The 21,621-nt window shown below is 36.9% G+C and overlaps 1 protein-coding gene and 1 pseudogene across 4 annotated transcripts in view; one reads left to right on the top strand and one right to left on the bottom strand.

Annotated features, from left to right (window-relative positions):
* LRRC7 (leucine rich repeat containing 7) overlaps positions 1-21,621 on the bottom strand; it is a gene marked incomplete at both ends in the record, with an annotated part of 413,422 nt that overhangs the window by 142,558 nt on the left and 249,243 nt on the right. The window lies entirely within an intron of this gene.
* LOC308261072 (eukaryotic initiation factor 4A-I-like) lies at positions 18,701-19,905 on the top strand (annotated as a pseudogene). The gene has a single exon. The product of its transcript is annotated as a eukaryotic initiation factor 4A-I-like (transcript).

Below are 21,621 nucleotides of genomic sequence, written 5' to 3'. Positions count from 1 at the left end.
ACTTACTTGTAAAATCTTGGCTTAGGTTTCTGGTCTGTTATAGATGGATGGCAATAGAAACATCCTCGTAGGTGGATGATGAGGATTAATGGTGTTAAAATATTTAAAGATTTTTTCTTTAACAGTGCCTGGTTCTGAGTATTGTTTCTTGTATTAGTCTGTTTCTGATATTATAAAAATTACCAGGGGCTAGGTTCTTTATAAAGAGGCTTATTTGGTTCATGATTCTGCTGGCTAGTGGGTCCAAATAGCATGGACCTTGACATCCTGGCAAGGTCTCTCTGGCTGTCACAACAGTATAGAAATAGAAAGGGAGTCAACTGTATGAAGAAGGGAGTCAAGGGAGGTGCTGGGCTCTATTACAACAAACCATTCTTGGGGTAACTAGTCTGGTCCTGTGAGAACTACCTTATTCTTTTTTTTCTACTTCCAGGCTATACTTCCAGACCCATTTTATATTTTATTTGGAAACAGGGTCTCACTAAGTTGCTGAGAGCCTCACTAAGTAGCTGAGGCTGGCTTCGAACCTGCGCGATCCTCCTGTCTCAGCCTCCCAAGCGCTGGGATTATAAGTGTGCGCCACTGCGCCTGGCTCTACCTTATTCTTTTTCAAAGATGCTCTCCTTATTGACCCAATTACCTTTCACTGTTAAAGGTGTCACCACCTCTGAATATTGCCACACTGGGGACCATGCTTCTAACATATGAGCCATTGGGGGAAATACTCAAATAGTAGCAATACTCAAAGTGCACAGATCAATGGGTGTCAGCTATTTTTCTCATTTCACAAGGGATTTAGGCATAAATACATGAATGCACCAATTAAACTAATATATGGGGAAGGCAAGAGTATGAGGGTAGTTTTGTAAGATGATGATAAGTACAGGAATATTCAGGAGGAACATTCCATATGATTCACACTTAGCATGATGTTTCTTAGACAAGGGAACTTAGAATAAAGGTGGAATAGTAGGTGACTAGATTTTAAATACTAGCTTTAATTTATTCAATGATTTTATTCCACTAGTATTTACTAAGGGCCTATTAGGTGCCAGACTGGAGAAGCAACAGTGAACCAAAATAGACAAATTCTCGTAAGAGTTATATTCTGGTAGTTCATGTTTCCTGATCTGAGTTCTTTAAAATTTTAACATTTTGGCAAGGGAAACAATTCACCCTCAACCTATATTTCCCAAATCTTATTCACCTTGGGTAAACTTGTCTGAATCCAAGTTTAAGAATGAAAATGGTAGAATAAATATACTCTCATTTCATAATTTAAAATGTTTTTTTTTAAACGACAATAGCATCACAAACCTGTAGCCATATCCTTTTTCTACTCTGTATCCATAGTGTAGCCACAGAGTCATTTCAATAGTATCACCCTTGCTTGAAAGGTCTTTTTAGTACTCAGAGACTAGAGTCCAGATTTCTTTACATATTATACAAAACAACTTTCATCTGAACTCTACTTCTTGTCCTTCTTCTTTCTCATTAGTCTCAAGAAAAACCCAATTCTTCCCACTCTTAAAGGTATCCCATGCTTTATATTGCAAACTGGTCTTTGCAGATGTCATTTTCTAAGCCTGTTCAGTTGGTCCCTGCCTGGGTTATATATCCTTTCTTTTGTATCTGTGTCCCTACTGTGGTAATCTGGATGTTCCATTGAGCTCCTAGAGACAGGGAACTGAATCTTCTTCACCTCCATACCTCCAAATCTGTTCACAGTAACATGTGCATGCTAGTGTTCTAATTATCCTATCTGTTATGGTTGGATATAGAATGTTCCTTGAAGAGCTAATGTATTAATGTTCAGATTTGATGCACTTAAGCCATGAGGGTTGTAATATCATCTGTGGATAAATCTATTTTAATGGGTTTACTGGGTGATATCCTAGGCAGTTGGGGTATGGTTAAAGAAGGTAGTCCCCTGGGGGTGTGTGGCCTTGGAGACCTTTACCTTTTTCTTTGAATCCCCTTATTTGTTTTCTTGCCTCAGACTTCCATGATGTAAGAGCAGACCCCTTGCTCTCCTCTTTGTTTCCCGCTGCCATACTCTAAACCCATAAACTCCAGGCTCACATGGACTGAACCCTGAAATCTCCAAGAACTGTGAGAAAGTAGGTCTTCCTCTAAGTTGCACGATCAGTTGTTTTGGATTATATCAGTGAAGATGTTGACTGAGACATCATCTAAATTGAACAAAATAAACAATCTCTGTAAATAATCAATCCTTTAATCCATCTCAGGAACCCACTTCTAAGATAACACTGAGACTTTGTAATTACAATGATCAATATCACTTTTGAAATCTCACTTGCAAATATGCCACTGGCTGACTGTCACCTTCCACACTTTCAGTTGACTTATTCAGATCCTGAAACTCCCCTCCAGCAGTTATTGATATGACAGATCAGTGGCATGCTAAATTTACCTTGTCTTTCCTTGCCTCTCTTTCCTCGTTTCCTAAGCTGAAATTTATTATAAACAGTCCATCATTACAAACATTTGCTCGCACACAGCATTTAGCAGGCTCTTTCTTTTGTCACATTCATTTAATATTGGTTAAACCCAACTTTTTGCCTTTCCTGCGACTGCACCGAGATCTGTTGAAGAAAATTACAATTTGGCTGACTGGTCTCACTTTAAATCCATAGCAAATGCCTGAAATGAGGACTGAGTATTATATGTTACCCTATTTTTTCCTCCAAGAAATTGCTTTTTAACTATCTGAGATTATTTCATAGCTCTTCAATCTTGTCAAAAGTATCTTCCTCTTACTCCAGATCATAACCTACCCTATCATTCATGGGCATAAACAGAAACAGAATCAGAAGTGAATTTACTCAAAAGGTAATGAGGCTTGAGCTTGAGGCTCCTTGCATGCATAGTTAGAAAAATTTGTAAAGAAATATATTTTAAGGACAGTTAAGTCTTTTGCTACATTGACTTTCCCTCCATAGTACTTCCTCAGGTATAATGTGGCACACTGGGGATCTGGCGTACTTGGAATTGAGGTAGGGGTTTATCCAGTGTTTATGTGTTTTGCCATCACTTTTGTGATTCTCTTTTACTACCTCTGGCTCACCCAAATTTGTGTTCCTTTCCTGTCCATTTGATCTCTGCACCTCTTCTGGTTTTTACAGGGTCTTCTAGGCTTGGGTTATCTCTTTCCCACATGCACTATCAATCTCTTTCTCCACTTGATCATCTCCAGCACCATGCAAACATGGTTCAGTTACTCTAATCATTAAAAACACACTATTTTCACTGACTCTACAGTTCCTTCCAACTACTTTACCATTTATTTGCTCTTATTCATAGAAATATTGTAGAAACAATGTGGCTACTCTGCCTCTGCCTCCTCATCTCTCATTCACTGTTTGACCTGCTTTGATGTGGCACTAAAAATGCCTCTTGTAGAGGTCTTTATGGCTCCATATTGAAGCTGAAATTCTTGAAATACAGCTACATGAGTCAGACTTGGTACTTAGCAACAAAAGTTAAACAAAAAAATAAAGAGAAAATAAGAAAAAAAGAACAATTTTTAATGTGTAATTATAAAACTTATATTAAAGCACAATTTATTAAAAATGATAGTTTAAAACATTTTCAAGATTGTAGTTGCTAATGAAACTTTTTATTCTAAAGCCTAAGGTAATGTATGAGTATTCTTTAATATAAATTATAATTATAGTAAGTAATATAGTTATTTGTGATCTTCCTATATTTTCTATCTCAATATTTGAAATGTTGAAAATGTATACCTAAACTTTTATATGCACCACATTTTATTATTACATATTACTATAAGCTAGCTTGTGAAACTGTTTTATTTTTCCTCGATCAGATATATCCCTTTTCCAATTTATATATTTCACCAAATGATAAATCAGTCATTACTTTTTATTGGAAATCCATGACCTTGAATCTCTTTAACTTGTTAGTTCTATATCCACCATTGTGAGCTGGAGAAGAGCTTGTTTCTGTGAATCCCTGGCACTTAGCAGTGTGCCTGTTGCAAAAAAAAAAAAAAAATACTGGCAATGGCCCTTGAAGGTCATAAAGATGTACTGCAAAGGTGGCATGCCTGATGAATCATAAAAGATTACTGCTGCTCAGAGTGAGTTCAATCTAATTCAGAATTTGAATTTGAAGGTCAGCAATCGATATCTGGGATATAAAGTCATTTATTCTTTATTAAACTGTATAATGTCCAATTACCTCAACAGAAAATAACAGAGAAATTATATCACCAATCTTCTAATCAGCAAGCATTTCATCAAATGAGAAGCTAAACTGTTCAGTGTGCATGCATTATTTTTTCTGCCTGAAAAATCAGCAAAAGAAAAGGCAGAAAGTCTACTGCTTATGTTGTTCCCTTAAATTTATTCAGTGTAATTGAAGACCTATAGTAAATGATAAATTTTTCAAGAAGGAGACCACTTGGTATTGTGTTTGGCAGCAAGAATAGCCCATTTGAGGCAGGCAAGTACTGAGTCATGACAGAAATCCATTCAAATTCAGGTTCTAATAAAATCTAGGTTTCAGTTTGTGGAGATAGAAAACACTAAACTGAATTATGACCTAGCCTTCTACTTAGCCTAGTGGACACATAATGAATACTCAATATTTGGTATGTTAAAACTGTAAGATTCTTGTGGGTGACATGATTTTTTTCTTCTTTATAGCTGAGTAGAATTCCATTGTGTGTATTGATCATGTCATTCACAAGAAGATGGAAGACCTGGAGAACATGTTAAGTGAGATCAGCCAAACACAGAAAGAGAAGGGACATATGTTTTCTCTAATGTGCACAAGCTAGGGAGTATTAGGGCTAGCAGAGGTAATGGAGGGGAAATCTCAGCAAAGCTAGAATGGAAGGATAAGAGAGGAAGAAGGCTGAGGTTGATTAATGGAGGAGCTTCATTTGAATCTGTGTGAAAGTATAAATGTAGCATGGTTAACCTGGACACTCAGTGTTGGGAAGAGGGAAGGAGAAGTGGTGGGGAGAGGGCACCAAGCACAGTCTGAATGTATGCCATTTTTAATATGATCCACATAAAAAATAAAAAAACTATAAGATTAACATTATCAGTAAAACCTTTAATCTTGCCATACTTTAATTCCTCCATTAAAGACAGAGAAATGCCTATACTTATCCTACTTGACCTCACTGCATAGCAATATGATATAGATCAATAAGATTTTGTGTCTTTACCTCATGAGATTTTCATACTGCATTTTGAGGAATGTATTTTTCTTTTTCTTTTCCTTTTTTTTGAGGAGGGCAATAGAAATGAAACCCAGAGGCATCTGGGTTACATCTCCAGCTCTTTTCTAAAATAAAAATTTTGTTTTGAAGTAGGATCATACTAGGCTGCTGAGAGTCTTGCGACTTAAGGCTGATTTTGAACCTGTTATCCTCCTGTTTCAGCTCCTTAAGTATTGAGATTATAGGAATATTCCACCATGCCCAGTTGGAATATAAGTGTTTTTCAACATAGAGTTCTATGGGTTAAATAAGACTTGAGTTATTAATTTTTCATATTTGTCTTTATTATTTCTGAATATACAGTTAGTTTTATTGCTTTTACCTATATTATCTTCTATTTTTACCACATATTCTTATCTTTATTCTTAGGTTATATATTTATTTCCAGTTAGAGATAAGGTTGAAATACAAATATTGTAAATATTGCTGGGTATTTATTTTTTGTTTTTATATCATATATAAACAATATAAGCTGGTAAGAGAAAATTTATAACATTCTATACCATCTATCCCTAAGTCTCATTATTCAAAAAATAATAAAACCTAAAACCTTATGATATAGCTGGGCTTGGCAGCATACTCCTATAATCCCAGTTCTTGGAAAGCTGAGACGGGAGGACGGCAGGTGTGAGAGCAGCTTCAGGGAGGCTCTCAGAAATCTAGCAAGACCTTGTTTCAAAACAAAAAATAAGAAGGGTTGGGGGTGTAGTTTGGAAGAATAATACCCCTGGGTTCAATTTCCAGTACCACAAAAATACAACAAACTAAACAAAAACAAAAAACATACGCTACTTTTCCTTATTAGTGTACAAATTTATAATGTTCAATACTTGGGACTCTGAGACAGGAGGATTGCATGTTTTAGGCCAGACTTAACAACTTAGTGAGAACCTGTTTCAAAATCAAATATAAAAACAACTAAGGCTGTAGCTTGGAGTAAGAATGCCCCTGGGTTTAATCCCCTAGTACAAAACCAATCCACACCAAACAAAAAAACCCCAAAGCTAAAAAAATTTAAAAAATCCATGATCTTTATTATAAGTATTCTTGTTGGCTACTTCTGAAAATTTAACATGTATCTAACAAACACCAAAGTCATGTCCAGCACTGTCTTATGTTTGTTTGCATGCCAGAGAGGGAAAACTCAAGATAATTATAATATGACAAAATTGTACATATTGGCTAATGGAAAAATACATAAATCAAGCTAAATATTGTAGTAAAAATAGAATATTGTCCATACCAAAGGAAACATAAATAAATTAAGTAAAACAGTATTAGTCTACCTGAACAAGTACTCTGTAATAACCAGTAAAGCCCACTGTTTCTCTGCTCATGTTTTGAACATGTTTCCATTTTCCCACATTCTACAGTTGTTCTTTAAATCTCAGATTTCTTTTTCTTTGCATGAATTCTATCATGTGAACTATGCCTATTAATTATATATTTTTATTAGTTTTCACAATAATTAAATGAAGTGTTTGTCAGGGTACATTAATTTATCAATAAAGTTCTACATCAGTACACCCAAATTATTCTTATGGTACTGTGTTGATTCCTTTATTAACCCCTCATTTGAGTGCTAATTAATGCCAGGTAGGTTAGTAAAATAATATCTATTGGCACAATCTACAAGGATCAAGGTTATATAATTTAAAATTTCACGCTCAATTGTTTTGCTTGTCATTGAAGAAATTTGTTTTGTCAAATTTTTCTTTCATATGATAAAGGAGTGATGAGTTCTCAAGTTGTAACTGTAACCAAAATGTCAATTCCAAATGTATCAGTTTTATCAAACCAATTTGTATTTTATCAACTTCAAATGAGATTTTTACTTAACCATATAATCTTGTCTAATATTTATAATTTGGGGCCTCTCTAGAACTTAGTTCACATACTGTTGATCACCTTACCTACCTGGGGTTTCGTGCACATTTTCAGGCAGAGTAGACTCATTCTGCTTTCCTGCTCCCTCTCTGCTTTATAAAGCATTCTCCCTCCTTCTCTTTGCCTGGTTAATATCCATTTGTTCTTCAGATTTCAAGATCACAACTTTAGGAAAGTCTTTGGGTGCTAGGTCAGATTCCCTTAGAAGCCCATTAATACCTGTCTTGGCTGAAACGCTACATTTCTCAGTGTGCTTGCCAATTCTTGCCTTCCTCATCAGACTGTGAGTCAGTGAAGGCAAAGCTATTTCTGTTTCCACTTTACTTTTATATAGAGCCTAAAATAGTGATCAATAAATGTATTTATCCAACAAGTATTCATTATTTACTATATTTTAAGCACTATGCTCTGCTCAGTGTGGGGGATACAACAGAAAACACAGTACAGTCATGGAACCATATTCATTCACCCAAGAGTTAATGAATAAATGAACTAAAGCTTGTTTGCACTCATTATTCCATATCAACCTCCTTTCCATGTAAGAGTGAATCCTCAATTCATATCATGTATGTGGTGCTTTGTTAATAACATTTTGTGTACAGCGCTTTACAAGTAGCAGGTTGCTAATAACTACCAGATTGGTGAATGAGTCGGTGTCCAAGGGAATTAATTATAGATGTATAGCTGAAGTTGGTTATGTCCTAAGACTAAAGTAACACAAACACACACACACACACACACACACACATACACACACACACACACAAATACACACACAAACATAAACACACACAGGCATATATATATATTATATATATATTTTGTTATTTATTTACTTAATTTATTTTTGTGGTATTGAGATTGAACCCAGAGGTATTCTACCTCTAAGCTACACCCCGCTCCTTAAAACAGAGTCCTACTAAGTTGCAGAGGGCCTCACCTAAAAAGCTGAAGCTGGTTGCAAACCTGTGATCCTTCTGTCTCACGCATTCAGGTACTGGGATTTGAGATATATGCCATCACACCTGGCTCCAAAGAGATCACTGTGTAATAAATGCAATTTATTATCCTTTCTGTAACAAGCTGATCTTCAGGTCTGGACAGAATGCTTTTAAAAACTAGCATCGCTTTATTATTATTGTGGCTATTACATATATAAATTCACATGACAAGCCAATAAAAGATTTGGCTAAAAATGTGAATTCTTACCAACGTGATATGAAAAAAAAGTCGTCCGGACTTCAACGTGTAGCATATGCTTCATCTTATTATTTTTCTTTTGCATATGGAGCTGTGAACAGATGCTTGGGCAGGTTCATTCTGTGCTAAATCTTGTATTTCTACATGTGCCGTGAAAGTGGACACTTGCCAAGATGGTGGTGAAGATCCCTTGTCGGCCATTAATCATGTCAAAACCACTCATTTTTCTATTATTAAATTAAATTAAAATGAAAATTGGAGTTATACTAGCAAATGTTTTATTTTATGTGGTAGAGAAGCATCCTTACTCTTCTTCTTTTGCCACAAGACCTTTTGTTTTTGTTAAACTCACTAACAGTCAACTCTGTGGGGGGTTTGTGTTTCAACTCTCTTCCTTGACTCTGTCACTCTCTTGAACCCTTTCCCACCTATCAAAATCCAACTCATCCAGGAAGGCCCAGAAAATTATGTGCCTTAGGACAGGCTTTGCTTAATTACCTCACTCAAATCATCTCATGAACAGGCACCAGTTGCACAGTGTTTTAGAATCTATTGTGTTCAAATGAATAGGCCATTTTCTCAGAGGAAAGACATAGATTAGGTAGTTGCATATTTTTCTCTTAAGATAGCTTAAGAGAAAAGAAAAAAATTCAATAAAAATGTGATGACTGGCTATCATTTTAAAATATACCATAGATAAAAATATCCACAGGGTTTATATTAAAAGTAGATTCTTGAAGCCTGGCATGGTGGTACACATTTGTAATCCCAGTATTTGGGAGTCTGAGAAAGGAGAACTGCAGTTTGTGGATAGCCTCAGCTACTTAGTGAGGCCCTTTTCAACTCAGTGAGAAACCTGTTTTAAAAGAAAGAATAAAAAATAGGGCTAGGGGTATAGCTTGGAGTTAGAATGACCCTGAGTTCCACCCCCAGTATCACACACAAAAAAAGTAGATTCTTGAGCTTTACATGAAACCCACTCAACCAGAATTTTGAAAAATATGGCCCAGACATATAAATATTGACCAAGTATCGATGGTACTCTAAAGAAAGATGCTTCTTTTAATATACACTGCTTGGTCACAGAGATTACTGAGTACACAGATTCTCTGACCTCAAGGAGCTCACATCCTAGTTGAGATGGGTGGCTAAGCACAACACAAATTAAATATTATGTCATCATTATGTGTTAAAAACTGGCACAGCTTTGTGACATGGTTTCAGGGACCAAAAGAGATGAGAGTCTGTATTACTAGATGCACTAAAACTGAGTTAGCCTCCCTGGATTCCCATGAATTAGAATCCCTTCAAGGGCAATGAGGGGATCCTCCTCTAGCAGTAGGGGATAAGAAGGGAAAGTTGTGTGCTATGATCACGCATCAACATGGACAAGAACAACTACAGCATAAGCCAAACCAATGGGTGCACTGCAAATCTCTTCCTAAAGAAGATTGGGAGGATTATTTCTAGTAATACAATCAGGGAATTTTGGAGAAGTTGCCATGTTTGAACTGGGTCTTAAGGAAAGGGAAAGATTTGCAAACTCTACTGCAGAGTTGAGGATGAGTGGAAACAAGGTCAGACTGGAAGGCACAGAAGCAGAAGAGCACCCAGCTCAGTGCCAGGAGGAACTGGGAAGAAAACTTTACTTTTAGCGGTGGTTTTAGGAAAACATGTTAGAAAGGGAAACTGGGCCGGATATTAGGAGACTTTGAGTACTTGACCTCAGTGTATTCCTTTTACAACTTTCTTTTCTTGTTTTTTATTTATGCTCTTAGGGACAGAGACAGTCTGCCTCCAAGTTACATGCCCAGTCTTTTTAATTTTAATTTTTAGATTTGAAACAGCATCTTACTAGATTGCTGACAGTTTCACAAAGTTTTCTGGAGCTGATCTTGAACCTGCTATCCTCCTATCTCAGCCTCCCAAGTACTTAGGATTACAGGCCTGTATTTCTTGATGGCAAGGGCATACTTCCTGCTTTGTTTTAAGTTGCTCAGAATGCACACATGTCTGGAACATGGCAGGAGTTAAAGAAAATTTCTGTTGACTGATAGGACTTTTTGTTCATAAAAATAGGGGTCCTGTAGCAAGCAGGAGGACCATGTACCATTCTGGTTTTCTCTGCCCTGTTGAATTCAGTTAAGCCTATGTAACTGTAACTTAGACTATCACAGAGGTCATACTGTGAGGATGTGGGATTTGTCTGAACATGCATACAGCAGTTCTAATCCCTCTGGGGACCTCACTACAAATGCATGCTTCTTTTTGTTTTCCCTACATTAACTGTAAATATTTTCTTAAATTTGTGTTTCTAGCTTATTAGCATAATATAAAAATGTGCACCTGGAATTGGAAATAAAAATCAACTACTCTGCAAAATCAACTGAACATTTAAGACATAATGACTGATTGCTATAATCTTATGTGGGCTATACATTTGAACATTTGAGGAAGAAATCTCTTTTTTTTTGCAGAGTTAAAGTGGCTGTATAAATTCAAAAGTGTGGCTATTAAAGAGGCTTGTTAGAATTTTCATGGGAAATAATTCTGATCTTCAATGCATTTCTGTAACAAATTAATTTTTCTAAGACATACGATAAATATATCCAGAGAAGGAAGAAGTATTCATTGAAAACCAACCACAGGTAAGTTCTGGGATAAACTGGTGAAGTAAGAAGACAAATTCTCTGATTTTTGTGAAACTTAAATAATAATAGTAGTTTGGTTCAAGTGTTCACCAACAGCAATAGTTATTAGTTATAGTGCATAATACCTGAAAATTTGTACATCTATTTATTTATTTTCTATACCCCTCTTTTCTTCTGATTATGAATAATTTTCCTCCTTTTCCTTTTACATATGGATAACTACACCAGTGATTGTCAAAGCTTTATTAATATATTTTTTCAAGTTATCTATACTCTCAGGTACTTATAGCTCAGTCATATTTACTAAGTTGTAGATCTATATTTTTCTTTTAAGCATTTTTGCCTGCATGTTTCATGGGCAATTCAAACTTAGTGTGCTCAGAACTGCTTCATCACACACATATACAAATATAAACATATTTGTAAATATATATGAATTGTTTATTTCAACAAACATAAGATAAATATATATGTGCTCTTATTTCAGTTAATATTTAAAAAACACATATACATATGTTCTTATTTCAATTATAACAGCACCAAATCATCCAAATTAGAACTAAAAGCAACACACTCAATTTTTTCCCCTTTATGTTCCCTGTGTTTTATCTTTATTTCTTGAATCCATCCTTTTTTTATTTTCTCTGTTTCTACCTTGGTTCTATCTAGGTAAATTTTTCTAAACTAGTAGAATACTTTTCACTCATCACTGTTTTTCATCTGTGCCTATTAAAGTTCTAGTTCCTATCACAATTTCTGGCACCTAGTAATCAATATAAAATGTCAATTGAGTGATTAATTCATTCTTTGTATTAGGGTAAATTTTAAAATGTGGACTTGAAAAGATTCATCTTAATTTTCGAGGATTTCTGTCACAATGACATAAATTTTAAATTCTTGGCACGGTCTTCAAAGACTGATACCCTTTCTTCAGTTCTTTTTCTAATCATGTCTTTTTTTCAGTTTTCAAAGCAAAACTAAAAACAAATGCAAACAGTGCTGCTTCTAGTGAATAGGAAAAGATAAAACCAAGAAGCCAGAAGCTTAGAGGATTTTGTAGAAGTAAAGTAAATTTAATTCAATTAGAAGAGAGTTCAAAGGCTCTGTTCTCCAGCCTACATGCTCACCTCCAGTTCTCCAAGCCTACACTTTGGATCCATTCTTTATGATTTCCATGAGTTGTTCTCTCTCTCCTTATTCATTTTCCTTTATGATGAACCTTTCTGTCCTTCCCCCAGAAGTCATCCTCATTCTCTTATTTTATTACCTCCTTCCCTATCTGTCTGATAATTGTAGCGCTCTCATTTGCATTAATTACTCTTATTAGGCTTGAATTTTAAAAGCCAAATTTGTGTTTAATTAATCTTTGTTTCTTCTATTCCTGCAAAGTACCTGCATAAACCTGTGTGCAGTGAATAAATAAGCAGCAAGTTGACTCAGATGTCAGAAGAGATTTACCTTTTTGTCTCACCCAAAATTCTTCTGAAACACTAAAACCAAATCAAACCTGAAAACAAATGTAAGCAGGAAGGGAAAATGCTACTTCAAGCAATGATAAAGGATAAAATCAAGAAACCACAAACTTTAGAAGATTCTGTAGAAGAAACAAAGTAAATTTAATTAGATTCTTAAAAGTTCAGGTTAGTCACCTGTGACTTAAAACAAACCCAAAGGGATCCCTCTGGGAAATTAGAACTGCTTGGTTTCTCTAATGAGCTTCAAAAGTTTGTGTAGATGAGTACTGCTTTTGGGAGGGTAAATGCACACTATCTGTTAAAATACACACCTTATAGCCAGTAATATAGCAAATCTACCTCAGAGAGTCCATTATTTGCAAATATTTGCATGTATATATATAAAAGTAGGTTGGCCATTACATTATTAAAGTGTACTGGAAACAACATAGATGTCCATCAATAGACTCAGATTAAATAAACAAGGGGATGCCCACAGTAGAAAACCATACATGTTTTAAAAAAGAATAAAAGCTATACATTACTCACATATATCTTTAAGTAAAAATGCATATGCACATTTGTAATGCATAGAAAAAGGCATGGTGAGATAGATATTAAACTGTGTTTATTTCTGGGGAGTGAGCCGGGGATGCTAAGGTGGAGGACATTTTCCCCCTTTTTATATTTCTGTTACAATTACTTTTGTAACTAAAGAGCAATATAATCATTTTAGCAAATTAAACAAGGGGAATTTCTAGCCTGGAACAGCAGGGACTGGGAGCAAATAATCCATAGTTAGTCCATAAGGGGCAACTGAAATATTTCTGAATATGCAGGGCTTGGTACTAAAGAGTTGTCTGAGCAAAGGGGCCAAACACATACGCTGGAGAAAAGACAGCTTTTTCAACAAGTGGTGCTGGGAGAACTGGCTAACCATTTGTAAAAAGATGAATCTAAACCCCTATATCTCACCAAACACAGGAAACAACTCAAGATGGATCAAAGACTTAGAAATTAGACCTGAGACTGTGAAGTTAGTAGAGGAGAGCATAGGTTCAACACTACAACATATTGGCACAGGCAGTAACTTTCTCAACAAAACCTCCAAAGCTCAGGAAATTAAAGCAAGAATAAACAAGTGGGATAGCATCAAACTAAAAAGTTTCTTCTCATCAAAGGAAACTATCAATAACCTAAAGAGGAAGCCTACAGAATGGGAAAGGATCTTTACCAGCCACCATTCTGATAGGGGGCTAATATCCAGAATATACAAAGAGCTCAAAAGACTCTACACTAGCAAAACAAACAACCCAAACAAGAAATGGGCAAATGAACTAAATAGACACTTCACAAAAGAAGAGATACAAAGGGCCAATAGATACATGAAAAGATGTTCTTCATCACTGGCCATCAGGGAGATGCAAATCAAAACTACACTGAGATTCCATCTAACCCCAGTCAGAGTGGCAAGCATAAAGAAATCAAATAACAACAAATGCTGGTGAGGATGTGGGGAAAGATGAACTCTTTTTTCACTGTTGGTGGGAGTGCAAACTAGTTCAACCACTGTGGAGATCTGTGTAGAGATTCCTAAGAAAGGTGGGAATAGATCCACCATATGATCCAGCCATACCACTCCTGGGTATCATTCCAAAGGGGTTGAATTCAGAGAAATACAGCAACATATGCATACCTATGTTCATAGCAGCACAATTTGTAATAGCCAAAATATGGAACCAACCCAGATCTCCATCAACAGATGAATGGATAGCAAAACTCTGGGAAATACACACAATGGAATTCTATTCAGCCATAAAGAGGAACAAAATTATATCATTTGCAAGAAGATGGAAAGCCCTGGAGAACATTATGTTAAGTGAGATCAGCCAAGCACAGACGGAGAAGGTACATATGTTTCCTCTAATATGTCCAAACTAGGAAACGCAGAGGATACCAGTGGGACTCCAGATAATGGAGGGGAAATATTAGCAAAGTTTGAATGGAAAGATAGGAGAGGATAAAGGCTGATCTTGATTAATGAGGGTCTACATCTGAACATGCGTAAAATTATGAACATGACATGGTTAACCTGGTCAACCATTGGTGGGAGGGGGGAAGGGAAAACCGGGGTGGTGGGGAGAGGACACCAAATATAGTTTAAATGTATACTATTTATGTTCAATAAAAAATGTTAAAAAAAGAGTTGTCTCAGTAGCTGGGACATCTCAAAGATCTGCCACCACCAGCTTCTAATATGAGTGGTGGTCAGTTAGAGAAGGGGCAGCATTCCAGTGAACTGTAGATCAGCACAACCAAAGTAGCAGTGAAAATCTGTAACATGTCTGTCCTCATCAGAAATTCTTCATGTACATCTTATTGGCAAATGCAGTTTTAATTTCTGTGAATCACTTAAAATGATAAGGGGAGATGGTGAGTTAAGAAGCTCTCTGCAGACTTTGGAACTCAACCAAATATCCTCACAACGGTTAGCTGACATATCAGTCACACTATTGATTATCCAGGCATCAATAGAAGACTGAATCAGGGGTTTTGCATTCAAAGAAGGACCCTCTGCTACCACCCATTTTCCCAGAAGCCCTAAAATAGTCTGTGGTTCTTTGTCTAACTTCATGCTCCTTTGCCATAGTGAATAGGTAGCACTCTGTGTGGGTGTCCAGGAAGAGTGGAGTAGGGGAAAATCCACTAGTAAAATAAAAATGTGTAAGAGAGAATTATTTTATAGGTGGAGTCATCTAGTTGAAGGAGTTCGTCACTACTGGACACCTGCCTTACAAAAAAATGATAAACAGAGTCCTCCACGTTGAAACAAAAAGATACTAAATAGAGTCAAAAGCACTGTCACATGAAGAATTTAAAATGATCCAAACTCATAGAGAGAAAGGAATGCTGGTTACTAGACACTGAAGAATGGAGTGGGGAGGAATGGAGATACTAGTCAAAGGGTACACAATTTCAAACAGATGGGAGGAATAAGTCCTGGATATCTATTGTATAGTCTAATGACATAGTTAATAATAATTCATTGTATTTGTGTGTGTATTTATGTGTTACTAGAGATTGCACCCAGGAGCACTCTACCTCTGAGCTACACCACCAGTCCTTTTTATTTTGTTTTGAAACTGGGCCTCCCTAGTTTGCTGAGAGTCTTAATACATTGTGATCCTATTGTCTCAGTCTCCCCAATACTGAGATTACAGGTGTGTTTCACCACATCTAGCTGTATTGTATTTTCGAAAACAGGTAAGAGTACAGATATTTTTTTGTGTGTGTGGTATTGGTGTTCCTGGAAACCCTCCTACCTCTGGGCTTCACTCCCAGACCTATTATATATATGAAGTATATATATATAATTATTTGGAAACAGTGTCTCTTAACCCAGAGAGGCTGGCTTCGAACCAGCAGGATCTTCCTGTCTCCGCCTCCCAAAAACGGGGATTACAAGCGCGCGCCACCATGCCAGGCTAAGAGTACAGATCTTAAATGTTCTCACCAAAAAAAGGATAAGTATGTGAAGTGATAGATATGTTAGTTTGATATAATCACTTCATAATATATGTGTATGTATATATATAAATATGACATTGTATTCCATTATTTATACAGTACTGGTTATTAAAATGAACCTATTTCAATGAACCTATGTTTTGTACCTATGTTATTATGAACCTATGCTATTAAAATGAACCTATGTTATGCAGAATATAACCATCGTATAATTTTCAAGATTTTAAAAACTGAATTGTAATTCATATAACATAGTTATCCTCATGTAGTGTAACTACACTTTAGTTATTCATATAATTGTGTAACCATCACCACTAATTACACTTCTGTCTCCCATAAAACTAATACTATTCCGCATTTTCTTCCTGCTCCAAACCCTGGCAAACATCAATTTACTTTATATCATTGTGGATTCATCTACTCTGGACACTTTGTATAAACGGAATCAGATATTACATGGCCCTTTGATTCTTTGTTTTTACAATTAGCATAATGTTTTTAGGGTTTATCCATGGTATAGCACATATCAGTCCTTTATTCACTTTTTTATGCTGAATACTATTGCACTGTGTGGATATAGCACATTATGTAATCCATTTATTAGTCAATGGATATTTGGATTCTTTCTACTTTTTGCCTAATCTCAATAATGTAGCTATGTAAATTCCTTGTATGGATTTAGGGTTTCCATTCTCTTGATTATTGTTATAGGCAGACCACCACTGAGGTCCATATCTTAGTCTCCAGAACTTATGAATATGTAACCTCAAGTGAAAAGGAAATGCTGAAGGCTGCAAGTACTTTCAGAAACTCACAATGAAGAAATCATCCTGGATTATCAGAGGGGCTCAAAGTAATCCTGAGGGTTTCTATTGGAAGCAGGAAGATCAGAGAAGATGCGCTAACAGAGGCAGAGAAAAAGTGATGTAGGGAAGGATCCATAAGCTGAGGAATGCAGGTGGTCTCTAGAAGCTGGGAAAAGAGAGGAAATGGACTGTCCTCCACATTCTCCAGAGGGAACAGAGTCTGAGGAGACACTGATTTCAGGACTTCTGACATCCAGAACCATGAAATAGAAAATTTGTCTTGTTTTTAACCCACTAAGTTTGTGGTTATAGTTCAGCAGTTGGAAAGTAATGCAGCTACATATTTTGGCCCAGAATGCTAGGAAAAGGAAATACATACATAGATACATGTATATAAATATATAAATGAAATACCTATATATAAAATGCATATATAAATATTCATTCTTTCCTCTCTCCCTTCCTCCCTTCCTCCTTTCCTCCCTCTCTTCTTTCCCCTCCCTTCCTTCCTTCCTTCCTTCCTTCCTTCCTTCCTTCCTTCCTTCCTTCCTTCCTTCCTTCCTTCCTTCCTTCCTCATGGTACTGGGGATAGAACCCAGGGCATTCTATTTCTAAGCTACAACCCCAACCCTTTTTATTTTATTTTTTTGTTTTGAAACAGAGTCTCTCGAGATTGCTCATGGTTTTGCTAGATTGCTAAGGCTGATCTCAAACCTGTGATCCTCCTTTCTTAGCTTACCAAGCACTGGGATCATCAGCATGCACCACCATGCCCGGGTAAAAGTAAGATATTTTACAATAATTTTCTTTCTGAAATTTTCTCTGCTGCAATTTCTCTCATGTGATGATAGAGTGGTCACAGGCATTCTGGGAAGTGGGCTAATTGCATGGGAAAACTTTTAATACAGGTTTGGTGGAATATATTTATAGGTTTGCAAAAATTTCTATATGTACTTAGCTTGTTGCTAGTCATTTGGTTTAGAAGTGGCTTCTGAGAAAACTCTCATTGCCCCAGGTTCAAACTCACCTGAGCATCATGCATGAAAGTGCAGGGACAGGGGACGTATTGAGATACGTCTTTTGGTTTTTGTCACTGGAAATTTGTATGTGGTAGAGGAGAAACAAAAGCTTGAAAAGTAGAGATTTCCCCAAATCTGACAACAATCCTCGAGTTTTACAAGGAGTATCAATCAAAAATAACAAAGCAGAAATGAGTATTTCTAAACTATCAATAATGAAAACTGTGTTAGAGGACAGAATGAATTGTTCTATAATTTCTTTATAAAATTATAAAATATTTACCATGTGAAAAGGCTATCAAAGAGCATGAAACCAAAATGTCTGTGGGGTTAGGGAGACATTATATGTAAAGAATTATGCCTTCCTGGATCATATGTTTAATGCATTTCTCAGCACTGTAAATTATATTTGTGATTCACAATTCTTATTCACCACAGAAGAAATTTCTCTTTTTACATTTTCTTTCTAAAATCTTGATTATGAATTTGAGGTTTTAATGTAGTTTAGTTCAGTTAGGGAGCACATTTTCTGTTTTCCTTTAATTTCTCTGGTAGAAACGGAATCACTGGAACACTTGACTATTTTGAGAATAATATGCCATTTCTTAGAAAAATCCATTTGCAGAAATGCAAACAGAGCTAATTAATTTCATTCATAGTGACCAGTCATGATAGTGCAGTAATAAAAAAAGGCAATGAGGGAAAAACTGCTTCAATGGAAAAGAGAGGTAAAGATGATTTATTTTATTGCTAAGAAAGGGAAAGTTTGAAGACAAGAAAATGAGTTTTTCTGTGTGACAGTAGAGACTGCTTAATAAAATCCTAGGTCACCGGGTGCCATATTGGTAAAAGTGATGACCTCAGCTAGTTCCTCAGGATCATGTCTGCGAGTCAGGATTCCTGATCCAGAGACAATGGCCCTGATGGGATGGAGCCTGAAGGCGTCATCGAGAGTAACTGGAATGAGATTATTGACAGCTTTGATGACATGAACCTCCCGGAGTCCCTCCTCTGTGGTATCTATGCCTATCCTTTTGAGAAGCCCTCTGCCATCCAGCAGCAAGCCATTCTTCCATGTATCAAGGATTATGATGTGATTGCTCAAGCCCAATCTGGGACTGGGAAAACAGCCACATATGTCATATCAATTCTGCAGCAGATTGAATTAGATCTAAAGGCCACTCACGGGTTGGTGCTGGCACCCACTCAAGAATTGGCTCAGCAGATACAAAAGGTTGTCATGGCATTAGGAGATTACATGGGCACCTCCTGTCATGCCTGCATTGGGGGCACCAATGTGCATGCTGAGGTGCAGACGCTGCAGATGGGAGCTCCTCATATCATTGTGGGCACTCCTGGCCATGTGTTTGATATGCTTAACGAGAGATACCTGTCTCCCAAGTACATCAAGATGTTTGTGTTGGATGAAGCTGATGAAATGTTAAGTCGTGGATTCAAGGACCAGATCTGTGACATATTCTAAAAGCTCAACAGCAATACCCAGGTGGTTTTGTTGTCAGCTACAATGCCTTCTGATGTGCTTGAAGTGACCAAAAAATTCATGAGGGATTCCATTTGAATTCTTGTTAAGAAGGAAGAATTGACCCTGGAGGGTATCCACCATTCTACATCAACGTGGAAAGAGAGGAATGGCAGCTGGGCACACTCTGTGATTTGTGTGAAACTCTGACTATCACCCAGGCAATCACCCGGAGGAAGGTCGATTGGCTTACTGAGAAGATGCATGCCTGAGACTTCACTGTCTCTGCCATGCATGGAGATATGGACCAAAAGGAATAAGATGTCATCATGAGGGAGTTCTGGTCTGGCTCTAGCAGAGTATTGATTACCACTGACCTATTGGCCAGAGGTATTGATGTGCAGCAGGTTTCTTTGGTCAACAACTACGACCTTCCCACCAACAGGGAAAATTATATCCACAGAATCAGTAGAGGTGGACATTTTGGCCATAACGGTGTGGTTATTAACATGGTAACAGAGGACTAGATGACTCTTCAAGACACTGAAACCTTCAACAACACCTCCATTGAAGAGATGCCCCTCAATATTGCTGACATCATCTGAAAGGGGCTGTCCTGCTACCTATCCCCAGCCAGGGTTCAACTCTGGGGGCTAAGGAGCAGCTGAGGGGGAGGGAAGAGAGCCAAGGGATGGACATCTTGTCATTTTCTCCTTTTTTTCCCTTTGAATAAATGTTATTTTTTGAGGCAAAAGAAAAAAAAAGTGATGACCTCAATTTGATCTTCTGAAATAAATGTCTAATTATTCTCAGTCAGAAAATATGTTTTAATTAAATGGTTCATCAAGGATTTCTTTCAAATTTCATAGTTATTGGAAATACATATTTATGTATGTAGTGGTCACAATTCCAAATTTTGTATTTCAAAGTTTCATCAAGAAACCCATTTGGAAGTATTTCTTGAAGCGATTTGGGATTGATACCTCCTAAAAGACAGCTTATTATGGAATGATTGCTTTTCAGATAAATAAAAGTATTTTCTGCTGGGTGTGGTGGCGCACGCTTGTAATCCCTGCGCTTGGGAGGCTGAGACAAGAGGATCATGCAGGTTTGAAGCTAGCCTCCGCTGGTTTAAGAGACCCTGTTTCCAAATAAAAAATATAAAATAGGTCTGGGAGTGTAGCCCAGAGGTAGAAGGCCCCTGGGTGGTTCCAACCCCAGTACCACCACCACCAAACAAACAAACAAACAAACAAACATGTATTTTCCTCTACCTCTTTTACTGTTTAGCTTGAATTAAAAGATTTCTACTTATATAGGCATGATTCTTATGATTACCACTGATTGGACTGTTCTTTAAAATCAAATGATACATTCATTCATTTGCTCAAAAACATTTCCAAATTATAGCCAGGAGTTGAGCATTCTTCTAGGTGCAGGGAAAGCTTTCTGGAGAAAAATGATGCCCAAAGTGCATCAGCAAAAGGCAACATTTCTGTCCTTTGATGTTTTTAGGACACTACTAACATATTGGAAATTAAACTAGTGCCTTTCTGATGCGACCTCACTTTTCAGCATTCTACTTGGTGATTCGGGGTTGAAACACATTTCTTTTTCCACGGCTGGCTCCTTGTTAGGCTCTGCCAACAGGGTAGACTGGGGAGAGACTGGAGGCTGGAGGAAGAAGGGATTTGCTTTATTTGTTCATTTTCTGGTCCTCTTAGCATCTTATTAGCCACACTTCTTTGTCCTGTAACTTCAGTAACAGCAGTGGTTTCTAGTTTGGAGTTTTCTACCCAGCTGGAGCCCGTCTCCTCACTCACACCACCTCATAGATCCCTTGCACATGACTGGTGGTGCCTCTCCTCATGGTCCCAAACTCACAGTCTCATGATTCTCTGGTCTTCTCTTCCCACTGCTCCTGTCCTAGGAGTGCTAGCTGCTTCACCCCTGTGATAATTTTTGTGTCCTCCTTTTCAGTCTTTTCAATACCCTAAGGTGTGATTAACCATATTTCATGTTAAAATTTCACTGTGAAATAATTGGTAGAGTTTCCACCCCTGAAAGGCCTTTGACTGATACTGAAATTGATGTGACTAAAATAAATTTAAAAATAAGTTTTAGTTCTCAAGTTTTTCATGATGTGTTAATAACTTCTGACAATTATTGAGATCACACACACATATGCATGCATGCGTGCACAGTCTATGGCCTTTGTAGTTTTATAATTTGTGGCATTAATAATTAGAATATTTTCCCTGAAGACTGTAAATTAGTACAGCCACTTTGGAGATCAGTATGGAGATCTTTTCAAGGGAATT

The sequence above is a fragment of the Muscardinus avellanarius genome (assembly GCF_963383645.1).
Source record: "Muscardinus avellanarius genome assembly, chromosome: 3".
NCBI lineage: Eukaryota > Metazoa > Chordata > Mammalia > Rodentia > Gliridae > Muscardinus > Muscardinus avellanarius.
Note: the sequence above shows the minus strand (reverse complement) of the source record. Positions and strands in the feature narration are given on the sequence as shown.